General features: G+C 39.7%; 1 protein-coding gene across 20 annotated transcripts in view; it reads right to left on the bottom strand.

Annotated features, from left to right (window-relative positions):
• Positions 1-15,898, bottom strand: part of TSHZ2 (teashirt zinc finger homeobox 2) — a 911,650-nt gene that overhangs the window by 519,283 nt on the left and 376,469 nt on the right. For 2 of the 20 annotated variants that reach the window (XM_072944426.1, XM_072944425.1), the window contains exon 1: positions 268-294. The exons of the other annotated variants lie outside the window; for them this stretch is intronic. The gene's annotated coding sequence lies outside the window, so the exon portion shown is untranslated. Of the gene's footprint in view, positions 1-267; positions 295-15,898 lie in introns of those variants that run through there. 20 annotated transcript variants of the gene reach the window in all.

Raw genomic sequence — 15,898 nt, 5'->3', positions numbered from 1 at the left:
TTTCAAACTAGGATAAAGCACCGAGCTAAGCAGAAAAGGACCCTCAAAGTCAGATATCTGAATAGTGCCTGTGGAAGAGCAGGGACACGCATGATCTACGGCTGCTTTGTAGTCACGGGCTCTTCAATGGAGCAGACTGATGTGTTGCCCACATAATGGATGTGAGGAGTATGGTGAGTGCCAGGCACTATTTATCCCCCCCTCCCGCAAAGATGCGCATTTGAAGTGTAGATGAATACAAACCATTTAGGAAATAATTGGTCTGACCTAGTAGTGAAGTAGCCATTTTGGCAGCAGTGAGAGAGGTGTTACCCAGGTGACAGAAGACAATGAGGCTAAGATACAGAATGCAAGATTTCCCTGGTTTTAAACCCATCAGCATAAGAAATAAAGAAAAATTACAAACACAGTTCCAATCTTTTTGATGTTAGTCTTTTCAGATCAATTTAAAAAAAATTAACAAAAAAAGGTTTCTGTCTTATCAGTTAAGTAAGTTAAAACAACTGAGTTAAGAAATGTATCCTTTTATTTTTGATTTTTTTCTGATTTTTTTATTTCTGTATCAGGGATTAGCAAACTGTGGCCCAGGGACCAAATCTGGCCTACCACCTGTTTTTATAAATAGTTTTGGGGAACATATCCATGCTCAGTCACTTGCACAATGTTCACAGCTACTTTCATCCCTCGACAGCAGAGCTGAATAGTTGTGCATAGAACTTATGATCCACAAATCCGAAAACATTTTCTATCTGGTCCTTCACAGAAAAAGTTTGCTGGCCTTTGTTGTCACAGGTCAATCAAGGCCATTCCAATTTCCTTGATTAAAATCTATAAGTGACATGTGGATGCCTCCAGAATAAGCCTAAATTTTAAACGTGGTTTAAAAAGATCTACAAACTAGTCTCTCCCCACTACACTAGCACCACCCTTTGGCAACTCTTTAGTTCCGCCAAAGAGTCACATGGACTCTTTTCTCTGAGCCTTTGCATATACTGTTCCTTCTACATCGAACACTCTTCCCCACAGCCCCTCACTTTCTGTACCAAGGTTGTTTTACCAATGAAACCAGGAATGGTTAAATAGACAATGAGGGTTGCACAGTGCTGAGACTTCTCTCCCTCCTTAGTCAGGGCCCAGCTGTACTTTTGACTCCCTACAAGTCTGCAATCACAATATGGCAGGCTTCCTGTGATATCAGAATCTCCCTATTTGATCTGCTTCTTACCCCTTCCCACCCCTAGTCACTAACTTTTCAAGAGTTTCATTCCACCTACACTGAATAACTGACTATTTTTTTAATGGACATTGGAAATTTCATCAAGCAAAAGTGATTTCTCTTTTGATCAATGTTGCATCCTCAACACAATCAAGTTGCAGAGAGAGAGAATAGAAATATTTCCATATATAAATAACAAGGAAAACCTAATGCAGAATCTAGAAGTAAACTGATAAATTACTATTTTATTGAAAGCTCTTGTGCTAAACACTTTAAAATAAATTGGATTTGAATCCCATCTTTGAGAGCAATAATTATTATTTTCCTCATTGTATAGGAGGACATGAGTCTAAAAGAAGTCTGCAAGACTAGCCAATGTGATCAAACTGTATTAAACTCAGGTCCTTAGACACCAAAAACAGCTGCCTCCCTGTGGATGCTCATGTACGCTTCTCTGGGAGGTTCCACCAGACAGCATGTGGGTAGAACAGGACCTTTCAAACTGGGTGGGGCAATTAATACATGTTAATTTTTTTAAAAAGAAATACATATATATCTAAATATTATGTACATAACTTACATCACTCCACAATTTCTAACATTCTCAAAGTGTGTTGCTGCTTCTTAGGGCTGATTTATGTGACATGCCAGTGACTAATGCAAAATGATAGTGCTTTCCTGTTTTACTAAAACACATTAAGAGGATTTCTGATGTTGATTTTTATGTACATCAGGTCTCCTGGACTATGCCCCCCAAGTCTTTGGTCCATAGGATGCTGTGGAATTAATCAGAAGGCAGCATATTCTGGAGTTCTGATTTCATTCAGATGGGAGGGATGCAGTAATGAAATCACTCCTTACAACATGTTTCAGGTCTATTAAATAAGCACATTGAAGACCTCCTGTTTCATCTGAAATGGGCTCATCACGGTAACCTAATTGCAGTGCCTGTGCATCAGTAAGAATGCAGCCTTCTTGGGATGATTTTAAGAATTAATTATTTAAGTTTCCTATTTCTACTTAATAATCTCTACAGATTAGTGCATTACACTTATCCTTTTATGATTTGTAATTTGTCTAATTATTGTTCTTGGTACCGCCAAGCATGACATTCTTAAATGTGTTCATTCCAATCCATGGGAAGGATTGCTGAGCTAGGGCAACGGTAGGTAAGAAAAAAACTTTGTAGGGCCAATTTACTAATCAAACCTGGCACGATGCTTGCTGCAAAGATGCTGCCTGTCAAAGGCTTAATCAGGGAGAATAATCTTGCCCACTGTTGCATCTGGGAAAGTCACTGTGTATGACTTCAGGGAGCACTATCTTGTTAATTCAACAGATAAGCTGAAAGAGAACCCTTCCAGAAAAGTACATAAAGGGCTAGGGATAGGGAGGGCTGATTTAGGGTGCTTTTCACTCGTTCCACATCAGTGAAATTTAACACAAGATTTATAGAAAGTCTTGTAAATTAAAGTGCTTTTTGAGGGGGGTCTGGGGGGAGATGGCTGATCATCTTGAACCTCTCTGCATCATCTACACATTGCCTGGACCAGTGAAAACTTCAATTTGCATTGAGATTTGGGTCAGTAATAGAGAAACTACTGCATGGATCCTCACTACTTAAAGTGTGGCTCCCAGACCAGTAATACCAACATCACCTGGAGATTGTTAGACAAACAGAATCTCAGACCTCACCCCAGACCTGTCAAGTCAGAATCTACATTTAAACACGATCTCCAAGCTATTTATATGCACGGTAAAATTGGAAAACATTAGCGTGGAGCACTCATCTCCAAAGTGGGGTACCTTTCCCCCAAGGTGTGTCCAAGAAGGTCCTTTGAGGCATATAAAAAGCAGTAAGAACTTATTTATCTTTCTATACTTGTATAATTTTTATTTTGTGACTTTTAATAATATGCATAATACATGCATGAAACTTGTAAATAATACATATTGGTTGTGCATGCTCAAAATTTTCCCTGGGCTCCACCCTGACCCACTGAAACAGTCTCTGGGGTTGGCAGCAGAAATCTGCACTCCAAAGCATGTTCATGAACATTCTGCTTCATGCCCACATCTGAGAGCCACTGTGTTAGACCACCTTCCACCTGCTTCGTTTGGAGTAAGCCATTAGATGCTGTTCATTTGCAAAACATAATTAACATATCCACTGTTTTTCACGTGGCCCAACACCCAATCAGCAAGATTTTGATTATGTCACTTTATGACATTTGTATCATTTGTATATCTTTATACCATTTCATTAGATGAGTTAATAAAAATACTACTACTATGACTTTAGAATATGCTCTCTAGATGTGTGTCATGAACAACAACAGCAAAAAAAACCCAAGGATATTTCTACAAACCTTCCTTCTCTAGAGTTAGTTGAGTGGGTGAAGTTCAAGATGGTGGAATAGCTGGACATGGAGCTCATCTCCTGCCATAAATACATCAAATTACATCTACATGTAACAATTTGCACAGAAACACCTACTGAACTCTGGAAGAAGATCTCATATAATCAAAAACACAAGAAATATTACCATGTAACCAGGTAGGATGAAAAAAGTCAGGATGAGACCTGTGCCCCTAGGAAGGAGCTGTGAAAGGGGAAAGGTTCCTTCACCCTGGGAACCCCCTTAAACAGCTGGGAGATCAGCCAGGACAGAGAGGGAGCTTCAGAGGCTTGGAGGAGAGTAAAGCAGTCAGTGCACAGCAAGCAGTATGAAGAGAGACTAGCACAGAGGGTCTGTGCCGCCACACTACACTCCCTCGCCCAAGACACATGTCTGCTAATGTGTTAGGGGGCTGAGTGCTGCAACTCAGGCTTCAGAGGACGGACCTGGGGAGAAGACTAGGGTTGGCTGTGTGAAGACAGCCTGAAGGGGCCAGAGTATGGTACAGGCCGCAACTGGGAATGTGTGCAACAGCCCAGGTCCACCATAAAAAGCCCCATTGTTAACGTGCCTGAAGGGAGGGGTGGGATACCGCCATAGCAGCCTTATTCTGGGGCATGGTCGCAGCGGGCATGGCTCTGCCTCTAAGTGCTCCGGGTGCGAGCAAGTGAGTTGCCTCCAGCCGAAGGCAGAGCTGAAATCTGAGGCATGTTCTAGCAGCTTTGGGGACTTTACCCTGCTGGTACCTTTGTAAGCTCGGCGCATGCAGGACATCCAAGCAGATTACTGGTGTGCAGCTGGTAGCATGCAGCTGGGGCAGGTCTGGTGTTAGCAGCTGCGGGCTTTCTGGATGCAAGCAGGCAAAGTCAGGTCTGGAGTCTGGGCTAATTCTGTAGCTCCCAGGGAGGGTCTAGGTGAGCGACTACAGGAGACTATGGCAAGTCCTGGTGCCTGACTTCAGAGGATCTGCGCTGGTGGCTTTGTCAGCACAGTGCTGAGGGACATCCAGACTGCTTGCCTGAGGCTGGACCGAAGGCAGCAACAACAGTAGTGTACTTGGTGAGCCCACACAATGGGTGAGAGGCAACACCGGAGTGCACCTCCTGGCGGACAGCTATTGCAGGGAAATACCCAGCGGCTCCTCTCCCAGTGGAAGTGCTTCAGTCCTGCCTACTTCACACTCCAGCTCAGAAACCAATCTGGAGGCTTCTACTCCAACAACTGGGAAGCAGATCCAGCCCCCAACAAGGCTGTGACAACCACAGAGCAAAGAGGAGGCCCCACTCAATATCCAGTGCAGACTCTGGTCACCACAACACCAGTCACACCCCCTATCAGGGGAATAACAGCCAGCACACACAGAAGAAAAACGTGGCAGCCGTCCATACTGAAAACAGCCCTCGCAGCAAAAACATCAGACTCATATAGGCTACAAAGATACCCTCCTACATTAAAACCATCCTTCAAGATCATAGGAGATGATAACTGCTACTCTTAAATTCATACAGTCAGAGAAATATAAGTAAGATGAAGAAGCAGAAGAATCACCCCCAATTAAAAGAACTGAAGAAATCCCCTGAAAGCACAAACAATGAAAAAGCCACTCCAGTCTACAAGCTGAAAAGGGAGGTTAAAAAAAAAAAATACCAAAGGAAATAAAAGGTTAATTACAACCAATACCATAGAAATTTTTTAAAAACATAAGAATACTATGAGTAATTATACACCAACAACTTTGACAACCTAGAAGAAATGGACATATTTCTAGAAACATACAGTCCAACAAAACTTAATAAAAAAGAAATAGATAATTTGAACAAACCAATCACTAGAAGTGAAATAGAATCTGTAATAAAAAAATAAAACACTCCCTATGAACCAAAGGCCAGGACCATATTTCTTCACTGGGGAATTCTATCAAACATACAAAGAAGAACTTACACAAATCTTTCTCAAACTCTCCCAAAAGACTAAAGAGGAGTGGACACTCCCAAACACATTCTATGAAGCCGTCATCACCCTAATACCAAACCAGACAAAGATGCTACCAAAAAGAAAATTACAGGTCAGTATCTTTGATGAAAATAGATGCAAACATTCTCAACAAAATATTGGCAAACCAAATCCAACAACATATAAAAAGATCATATACTACGATCAAGTTTGATCCATCCCAGGGTTACAAGGATGGTTCAGTATACTCAAATCAATCAATATGAAATGCTACATAAACAAAAGAAAGGACAAAAACCACATGATCATCTCAATAGATACAGAAAAAGCATTTGATGAAATTCAATTCATTCATGATCAAAACTTACCAAAGTGGGTATAGAGGGAACATATCTCAACATAATAAAAGCTGTTCATGACAAATTCACAGCCAACGTAACACTCAAAAGTGAAAAGTTGAAAGCCTTCCTGCTAAAATCTGGAACAAGACAAGGATGCCCACTCTCACCACTTCTATTTAATACAGTATTGGAAGTCCTAGCCACAGCAATCAGACAGAAAAAAAAAAGAAAAGAAAAGAAAAGAAATTAAAGGGATCTGAACTGGAAGGCAAGAGGTAAAATGTCACTATATGCAGATATCATGACATTATATAGAGAAAACCCTAAAGATTCCACATAAAAACTATTAGCACTGATAAACGAATTCAGCAAGGTAAAAGGATACAAGGTTAACTTCTAGAAATCTGTTGCATTTCTTTACACTAACAGTGAAATATCAGAAACGGAAAGGAAAACAATCTCTATTAAAATTGCATCAAAACATACATAGGAATAAACCTGACCAAGGGGGTGAAGGACTTATATCCTGAGAACTATGAAACATCGATAAAGGAAACTGAAGATGATTTAAAGAAATGAAAAGATACCCCATGCTCTTGGATTGGGAAAAATATTGTTAAAATGGCCAGACTACCAAAGCAATCTACAAATTCCATGCAGCCCTTATTGTATTTACCCAGGACACTTTTCATAAAACTAGAACAAACAATCCTAAAATTTATATTCAATCACAAAAAAAAAAACCCAGAATTGACAAAGCAATACTGAGGAAAATGAACAAAGCTGGAGGCATAACTCTCCCAGACTTCAGACAACACTACAGAGCTACAATAATCAAAAGAGCATGGCATTGGCACAAAACAGACACACGATCAATGGAACAGAATAAAGAGCCCAGAAATAAACTTACACACAAAGGTAAATCAACCTTTGACAAAGGAGGCAAGAATGTACAGTGGAGAAAAGACAGTCTCTTTGGCAAGTGGTGTGGAAAACTGGACAGGTGCATGTAAATCAATGAAGTTAGAACACTCCCTCACATCATACAGAAAAATAAACTCAAAATGGCTTAAAGACATAAATATAAGACAGGACATGATAAAACTCCTAGAAAAGAACATAAGCAAAACATTCTCTGACATAAATCATAGCAATATTATCCTAGGTCAGTTTCCCAAGGCAATAGAAATAAAAGCAAAAATAAACAAATGGGACCTAATCAAAATTACTAGCTTTTTCACAGCAAATGAAAACATAAACAAACAAAAAGACAACCTATGGAACAGCAGAAAATACCTGCAAACAAAGCAACCAACAAAGGCTTAATTTCCAAAAGATTTACAAACAGCTCATACAACCCAACAACAACAACAACAACAAAAATTGAAAATGGGCAGAAGACCTAAACAGACATTTCTACAAAGCAGACATGCAGATGGCCAATGGGCACATGAAAAAATGCTCATCCTTACCTATCAGAGAAATACAAGTCAATCATATAGTGAGTTACCACCTCATACCAGTCAGAATGATCATCATTAAAAAGTCCACAAACATTAAATGCTGGAGAGGATGTGGAGAAAAGGGAACCCTACCCTGTTGGTGAGAAGGCAATCTGGTGCAGCCATTATGGAAAACAGTATGGAGTTTCCTTTAAAAATTAAAGGTAGAGTTACCATATGATCCAGCAATCCCACTCCTGGGCATATATCCTGAGAAAATGCTAATTCAAAAAACTACATGCACCCCAATGTTCATAGCAGCCATATTTACAATAGTAAAGACATGGAACCAATCTAAACGTCCATCGACAGATGAATGGATAAAGAAGATGTGGTTTATATATACAATGGAATGCTACTCAGTCATAAAAAAGAATGAAATAATGCCATCTGTCACAACATAGAAGGAACCAGAGATGATCATACTAAGTGAAGTATGTCAGACAGAGAAAGACAAATATATGGTATCACTTATATGTGGAATCTAAAGAATGATACAAATGAACTTATTTATAAAATAGAAACAGACTCACAGACAGAAAACAAACTGATGGTTACCAAAGGGGAAAGTTGTGGGGGAGGCATAAATGAGGAGTTTGAGATTAGCAGATACAAACTACATATATAAAATAGATAAACAACAAGGTCCTACTGTATAGCACAGAGAGCTACTCAATATCTTTTAATAACCTATAATGAAAAATAATCTGAAAAAGAATATATATATACATATACACATATGTATAACCGAATCATTATACTGTACACCAGAAACTAACACAATGTAAATCAACTATACTTCAATTAAAAAACATGATTTGTTGGTATCTAGGCTTCTGAACCTTTCGATGTAGGATATGAAAGAGTCAAATAACCAATTAAATATATTACAATGTGTAAAATGAAAAAAAAAATTTGAAATCTGGGAAAAATCTATGAGAGTACTCAATGAGAAAAGGTATTCTTTCCGCATCAGCAAGGTAGTGAGAGAAGTAAAGATACACAGCAAAGATTTTTCACTTGCTAGGCTAGCCTTAAAGAGTCAAATTTTACCAGTAGTGAAATAGAAAGGAAATTCACTGTTTCTAGGCTCATACCCATTCCTGCTGCTTCTCAATCATCTATTTTATAGAATTTTCATATCATGCAGTGTGGGATGGGTTCATACTATCACCACCACCACCACCAACAACAACAACAATACTTTTAGTTCTTGACTATGTGTCTGGCACATGTACTTTTAAATGTATTTTCTAATTTAATTGTCAAAACCACCCTGGGATTATGTTCTATCATTATCCCTATTTGACAGACAGGGAATAGAAGAATAGAAGGTGTAAGTAACTTGCCCAAGGTCACACAGCTCGTAAGATCTAGGTATTTGGACGTAGGACACTCTCAAGACGACTGTCCCTGACCCCACTCACGAGATATACGTCTATTGATAGAGCCAAGTGCCTTGGCTGTGACATCTGTCATTGAATTAACTTTTCAAGTAAAGTTAAGTCCATGAACAACTGCCCCCGCCTGACCAAGTTAAAGTGCTCTTCAGAAAGCCAGCTGGTGCCGTATCATTTTCGTTCCTGAACAAGGTGATGTGTTGTAATGCTGCCAATTGCCTAGCAATCAACTGCCAGCTTCAGAAATAAACCTTGCTACCATTTAGAGAGCAATAAGGAGGAGCCCTTGATGGCTGTGAGTTGGCAGGAAGTCATGGATCCCACCACCATCTAAATCCAACTTAGGTGAAGTTAATTGTCCTTGCGGTGCCTGGCTGTTGACCTATCTGGGCTGCAAATTTGGTCCCCATCCAATGTGCTCTTTGGATTATGGATCTGTGTCTCTGGGACTGTGAATATGGTCCTTTTCCTGAGCACTAAATTTCTCCTAAAATTTATTTTCCAAAACATTATTTTTAATGTTAAACAACCCCAAAATGCATTTTTCATGTTTATTGCCAGTGCATAAAATTACAATGCTGTGAACATTTTTAGCAGCATACCAATATCATGATCCATAATTTAACAGGTGACTTTAGTATGGCAATAAATTTCATGAGACACTGAAATCTCTGCAGAAAGTATACAAATTAGGGGCCAGCCATTCAGCCCACATCTCAGGGGGACGTGGTTAATTATTATGTTTCCACCATTAGAGAGAACTGTGGGAGTGATGTTACCTGCTCCATGGTGGAATTGTTGGTGTTGGAAATAATGAGGGACTGGGTTTGCAAACTCTCCTTTAGGAAGATGGCGGTGATGTTAAGTGAATGTAGCAAAACTGATGAAATCAGAGTAAGAGATGTATGCCTTCACATACTACCCCCACTTAAAAAAAAGGAAAAATCAGCAAACACACACACTCAGATTGTTGCATTTACCAGAAGGTGAATGCTGTGTGTCAGGAGTGGGGCTATTAGCTCTCACTGGCTGAGTTTCACAGTTTGAAATTAATTTTTTTCTGTATTTTCGCCCTCCTGAGGTCCTGACCAATTGCCACTTTGTTGGTGAGCTTTTTTAATTTTCAAGGAAGGTAGGTGGTGTGTGAAACAAATCAATTGCTCCTTCAGAAATCACATCTGTATAGCTTCTCACTTTAGTTTCTGCCAAGCTGGAGGCAACTCAGATTTTTTTTTTCCTCCAAAAGGTACGAGGCCCAATTAGGAAGCCAAGTGAATATGGAAACAATTTCATCAGGCAAAGAAACTGCACGAGGATCAAATCACTTTCTTAGTGGAAAGTGGTCACTGATGGAGGCTGGGGTGAGATTCTGGACAATGAACACATGAAAATGGACACTGAGGTCACCTATTCCCTCTGTGTGATCACCTGAAGGGACTTGGTGATGACAGGAAATTAATTACCAATTGCAAAGCTCTAATGAAGCCGTGGAAATTAACACAAGCCCTACAAGTTGCAAGGCAAAACAAAACCATGCAATGTGCACACACAGGCGCACGTGCTCTCACGTGCCCCAGATTATGTGTTTAACATGACTCCCCACATTGGCATCATTACTCTATTTAGGCTAATGATGCCTGAGACAATCAGAGCTATCACTGCTCTGAAAATGATAAGTACCATATAGAAAGGCCCCCCGGGGAAATTTGGCCTGTTAAGGCTTTTCAGGTCTGATGGATTTTTTTAATCTATCTGCCAGACTGCTTTGAAAGCTAAATAGATGCCCATCAACAGGCTGTCTGTCAATGGTCAACAACTTCACATATTTTGCTCGTGTTGACATTTTTGTTTCAATCTAATGGGTCGTTTGCCAGATGGCTGCCATCCTCATTAGGGAATCTTAGCATATCCAGTGAGTATTTTGGGGACTGGTAAATTTACAAAACTGGGTATCCCTTTGTTACTAACTTCTTTCTTGGAAAAGATCTGAATTAATTGGTAGATGTGTTTTAAGTGGTGTGTGCCTATGGCTATGAAGCATGTGTATATAAGTGTATGTGCTGGGTATTGGCAATATGATTCCTTCTTGTACACGTAGCCGAGAGTAGAGGATGTGCTACCTCAAAATATAAATTTAGGAAAGTTGGACATTAGTTGACTTCATTGATAGTAACTGAAAGTTTTGACTCCTTAGAAACAAACACAATAAAAAAATGTAAAAAAAATAGATAAACAAGATTATACTGTATAGCACAGGGAAATATATACAAGATCTTACGGTAGCTCACAGAGAAAAAAATGTAACAATGAATATACACATGTTCATGTATAACTGAAAAATTGTGCTCTACACTGGAATTTGACACAATATTGTAAAATGATTATAAATCAATAAAAAATGTAAAAAAAAAAGAAACAAACAGCACATCGAGTATCAGTTCACATCTTGGCTTTTGAGGGCTATCACAGTTCTCTACCTATGACGGTCATTGACACTCAAACAGAAGAAATTTCGCAAAGATCTAACTACTTCCTGAGTATGAGACCCAAAATGCTTTTCCCCCCACAGCTCCCTCTAAAACGTGCCCCTTTCCCCCTACAGCACCCTCCAAAATGCTCCTCTTTGCAGCAAAATTTCTCAGTCGAGTTGCACAATCACTCCCTACTTCCTGACCACCTGTGCAGGCTGTTGAGCTATTGTAGGTCAACTCCCAACACACCCTTCCGTGTTCTTGTTTAAGAGAAGGCCCCGTGTCTCCTCAGATTTCCATGGAGGCTCCCATTCCTATCATCCTACTCAAGCCTCACTAATTCTAACGTGCTTCCAGATACATAACTTGAGCCTCTGGCCTCGTTTCACCCAACCCACCAGTAGCACTTTACAGTCAGCTACTCATCCCCCTAACCCTCTATGACCTCTCTTCCTACTGTACTTGTTCTAGTTTGTGCGTTTGTCCATTTTCTTCCTGTCTAACTTTTCAGTTTCTTTTGCTGGTTCTCCATTGTTGGCTTTCCCTCAATATGTTGGCCTATTCCAGGGTGGGTCTCTCAAGTTCTCTACTTTTTCCTATCAGCACTCTTTCCTCAGGCAACTTCATCGAGTGCTATGGTTTTAAATTTCATTCATGGTCAGCAACTTCCAAAATTTATCCCATGCTCTGATTTTTTCACTGAATTCCATTCGTATACCCGGCTACATACTTGATTTCTCCACATGGATGACCACATATACATCTCAAACTTAACATATCTTTAAAAGAACTTTCTAAATATTTTGCAAAAACGTGACTTCTACAGTCTTCCACGTCTTGGTAACTGGCAGTACCACCTACCCAGTTTTTCACTCTGAAGGACTGGGAATCTTGGTTGAGTTCTCTTTTTACCTCACTTCCCACATGCCATCCGTCAGCAAGTCTTCTGCCCACAAAATATCCCTCATCTGTTTTCACCTCTCCATCTCAACTACCACCAATCAAAATTTCTTACTTGAATTATTGCAACTGCCGTCCTATTTTGTGTCTCCTTAATTCTATTCTTGTCCCTCAACAATCCACTTTTCTTAGCAGCAAAAGTTATTTTTAAAAAGAAATTCAGCAGATCATGCTAATTTCCTACCTAAAATCCCTCAATGGCTTCACAACATATGTAGAACAAAATCTCGACTCCTTAACCATGTCATCTTGCAGTACTGAGCCTCACCTGCCTCTCAGTGTCCATCTCCTGCCAGTCCCCTTCCCTTCAGATGCTCCAGGGGTGTCCTAGAACAGGCCCAGCTTGCTCCTCCTAAGAGCTCTTGCATTTTTTTCTCTGCCCTAACTCTTCACATAACCTCCTCCTTCTTACCCTTCAAGTTACACTTCAAAAAACTCGACTACCCTATCCAGAGTATCGCACACCTAGTCACTATCATTTACCCTGCTTCAATTTATTTCATCACTTAGCACCATCTGCAATTGTCTTGTTCATGTATTATCTTTCTGACTTATGGTCTTGTCCACCTGAGATAAAATATAAGTTCCCTGGACCCTGTCTTTTTCACTCCTGTATCTCTGACAATTGGACCCATGACTACAAGGTGTAAGTGCTTAATAAACACTTACGTGTTAAACAAATGGATATATCTGTATAATGCAGTTTAGCACAGAATTACATTCTTCGCCATTTTACAGAGTTTTGAGTCTTCCTCAACTAAATTAAAAACTCCTTGAAGGTAAGGACTCCGGCAATTCTTCACTAAGAACATTATAGGTACTAATAATTGCTTATTAAAAATTGACATATAAATAAAGCCATCTTTTAGGATAGTATTCCTTAAGGACAGTTATAGTCAACATAAGGCAAACTTAAAATAAAATGAAAACTTTGCTTAAGCAGGGAGCCAATGCATACTCAAAATATACAAAATTGAACAAAGTGATTCACTGCAAAAGAAAGGAAAAAAGGGACTCCAAGAGAAAACCACACAAATTGTGCAGTATAGATAGAAAATGTAGTTATGAGAGTCATCATAAAACCCACGAAGTTAAGATTTCTAATAATTAACTTATTCACTCATTGAGAAACCACACATAGAGGTCCAACCACATGATGGGCTCTAGCTGTAAAACAGTTAACTAGAGACACTGTTCATGACCTTGAAGATGATTGACTAATAGAGGAGACAGACAAGTGTTCAGATAATTACAATATACAGTCATTAGTAGTAGGATGGATAATCAACAGGGCTTGGAAAGTTCCAGAAGAAGCTCTCATCCAAGCTTGAAGGTCTAGGAGAGCAACTCAGAAGAAATGGTTGGCCATGCAGTGTCAGTGCTGCGCTCACCACATTTTAACACACTCAAGAGTAACCTAGGAGGCTTGGTAAAATGCAGACTTACGGTCCTCTCCCCAGGATCCTCATGCAAGTGATCTGTGAATCACACCTGGAGAAACTATGCTTAGTGAGTAGGATGAAGTTCTCTGGAGTTGGGCCTTTTGTTTTGAGTCTCAGCTTTGCTCACACCCTCTGACTATGGTCAGGTTTCTTTCTCTCTCTTGCCTCGGCTCCCTCATCTGTCTAGAAACATTCAGCCAACATTTGTAAGTATTACCATCATCATCATCACCATCAGCCTAACAAAGGAAAGTGATATGTTACAAGCAAAAAAACCAAAATGTGGAAAAGCCAAAAAGCATGTGAGAAAATTTACTGTAACTATGGTTGGAATGCCTCACCTAAAAGAGCAAGAATCCTGCTCATTGTGTATAGTGCAATGTAGCCTAGACCAAAGGTCAGTAAATCTGGCCCACTGCCTCTTTTTGTAAATAAAGTTTTATTGGCATACAGCTTTGCCCATTCATTTTCATATTGCCTATGGCTGCTTTTGCTCTATGATGGAAGCTGTAGTTGTACAGAAGAGATAAGCAGTTGTGACAGAGATCATATGTCCTAGAAGACTGAAATACTATCTGGCTCTTGACAGAAAAAAGCGTTTTGATCCCCCTGGTCTGGAGGAAGTATGGCATCATGGGGAGGGGTGTGGGTTCTGGAGCCAGATGCCTTGGGTTTGAATCCCAGCTTTGATACTTATGAGATACTTTTATAATTATGAGACCTTGGGCAGGAGACTCAACCTCCTTGTACCTCAATTTCTTCTTCTGAAAAATAGGGATAACAGAGGCACCTTCCTCATGGAGGTGTTATGAGAAGTTCAATTAATCAATGCATGTAAATTTTTTAGATGAGAGCCTGGTAGGGAATATGAATTCCATAAATATTAGACACTATTATTATTAACAAAGTCTAAGTCCTTATTTGTTGGCTGAATTTGAATGGTTTATGAAAACTGGTTTGGATGGGGTATCTCAGGATCTCCACTGAGGCTAAGATGAAGGCAAAACAGATCTGCTACAGCTAAACTGAGAGAGTTACAAACTCACACAGCTCTGATTGTGCCCTTCTAAGTCTCTATTATTTTATATATATGCACAGAAAAGCAACCAGACTCTTCACAAAGGTCTGGCAAAAAAAGTAATCTACTCCAAATATGGTAAAATTCTATTTATGTGCAGATACCCTTTCATTTCTGTCCCCCACACATATAATTTCAATTCCTTGGCCTGGCCACCTCCCTGTCTGTTGCATCAGCTGTGGTGACATTCTCTTAATAAATACTGTGTAAACTCATTTTTCATTTTTGGTTCCTTTTTCAATCCTTTCTCCTCTTACAAATCTGTGTCCCACCTTAGATGTCTTTGTTGGAAGGCATGACAAACAGACCTGCTTTATAAATGGTGATGAATACAAATATAACTTTGAAGTCAGACAGACAGGCATACTTGAGTTTGAATTCCTGCTCTGTCCCTTACTTGTATGTTGACTAACTTTTCTTGGCCTCAGCTTACCCACCTGACAAATGGGGATTATAATGATCATAGGCTTGACACTGGGGAATAAGTCAGATAATATATATGCACCACCTGCCACATATAAAATTTTCCCAGTAAGTGGTAACTATAGTTATTGATATGAGTAAAATTTGACACAGAAAATTTTGCTTAAATTTTTGAGTAACACTACACTGAAATGCCTGATTCCAAGTATTCAGCAAGCAAATAGATTCTGCCCTTCTAGGAACGCCATATTTTTTCCTCAAGAACATTTAGGCGCTTTCTGACTGTTATTAAATTAAAATGTTTATCCCTCAGGAGAGGAAACAATCAACTCCCACACCAGTTCTATTTATGAAACAAAATGCTTTGCTTTTTCCCTGACTCAAATCCTCCTTTGTGTACAATCTCTTTAAAATAGCAGAGTGTTTAGAATAATTTTCACACAGTGTGTATGCACATGTATGAGTGTGTCTGTGCGTGTGCATTTATGTATTTGTTTCAGGGCTAAGTTATTTGGGGCTTGTGTTGAGAGCCATCCTTCATCTGCTCTCTGATGGGAGCTAAGACCGTGGTGGGAGGGGAGGTTCTTGGCAGCAGGAGAGCTTCTGAGCCCTTATGGTGTGGGTGCTACAGTACCATGTGGATGCGGACAGGTGGGAGGTACAACAAGAGGCAAATAGGACCAAAATTTACAAGGATACTTGTTATCTTTCCT

This window comes from Vicugna pacos, chromosome 19, assembly GCF_048564905.1.
Source record: "Vicugna pacos chromosome 19, VicPac4, whole genome shotgun sequence".
NCBI classification, from domain to species: Eukaryota; Metazoa; Chordata; class Mammalia; order Artiodactyla; family Camelidae; genus Vicugna; species Vicugna pacos.
Note: the sequence above shows the minus strand (reverse complement) of the source record. Positions and strands in the feature narration are given on the sequence as shown.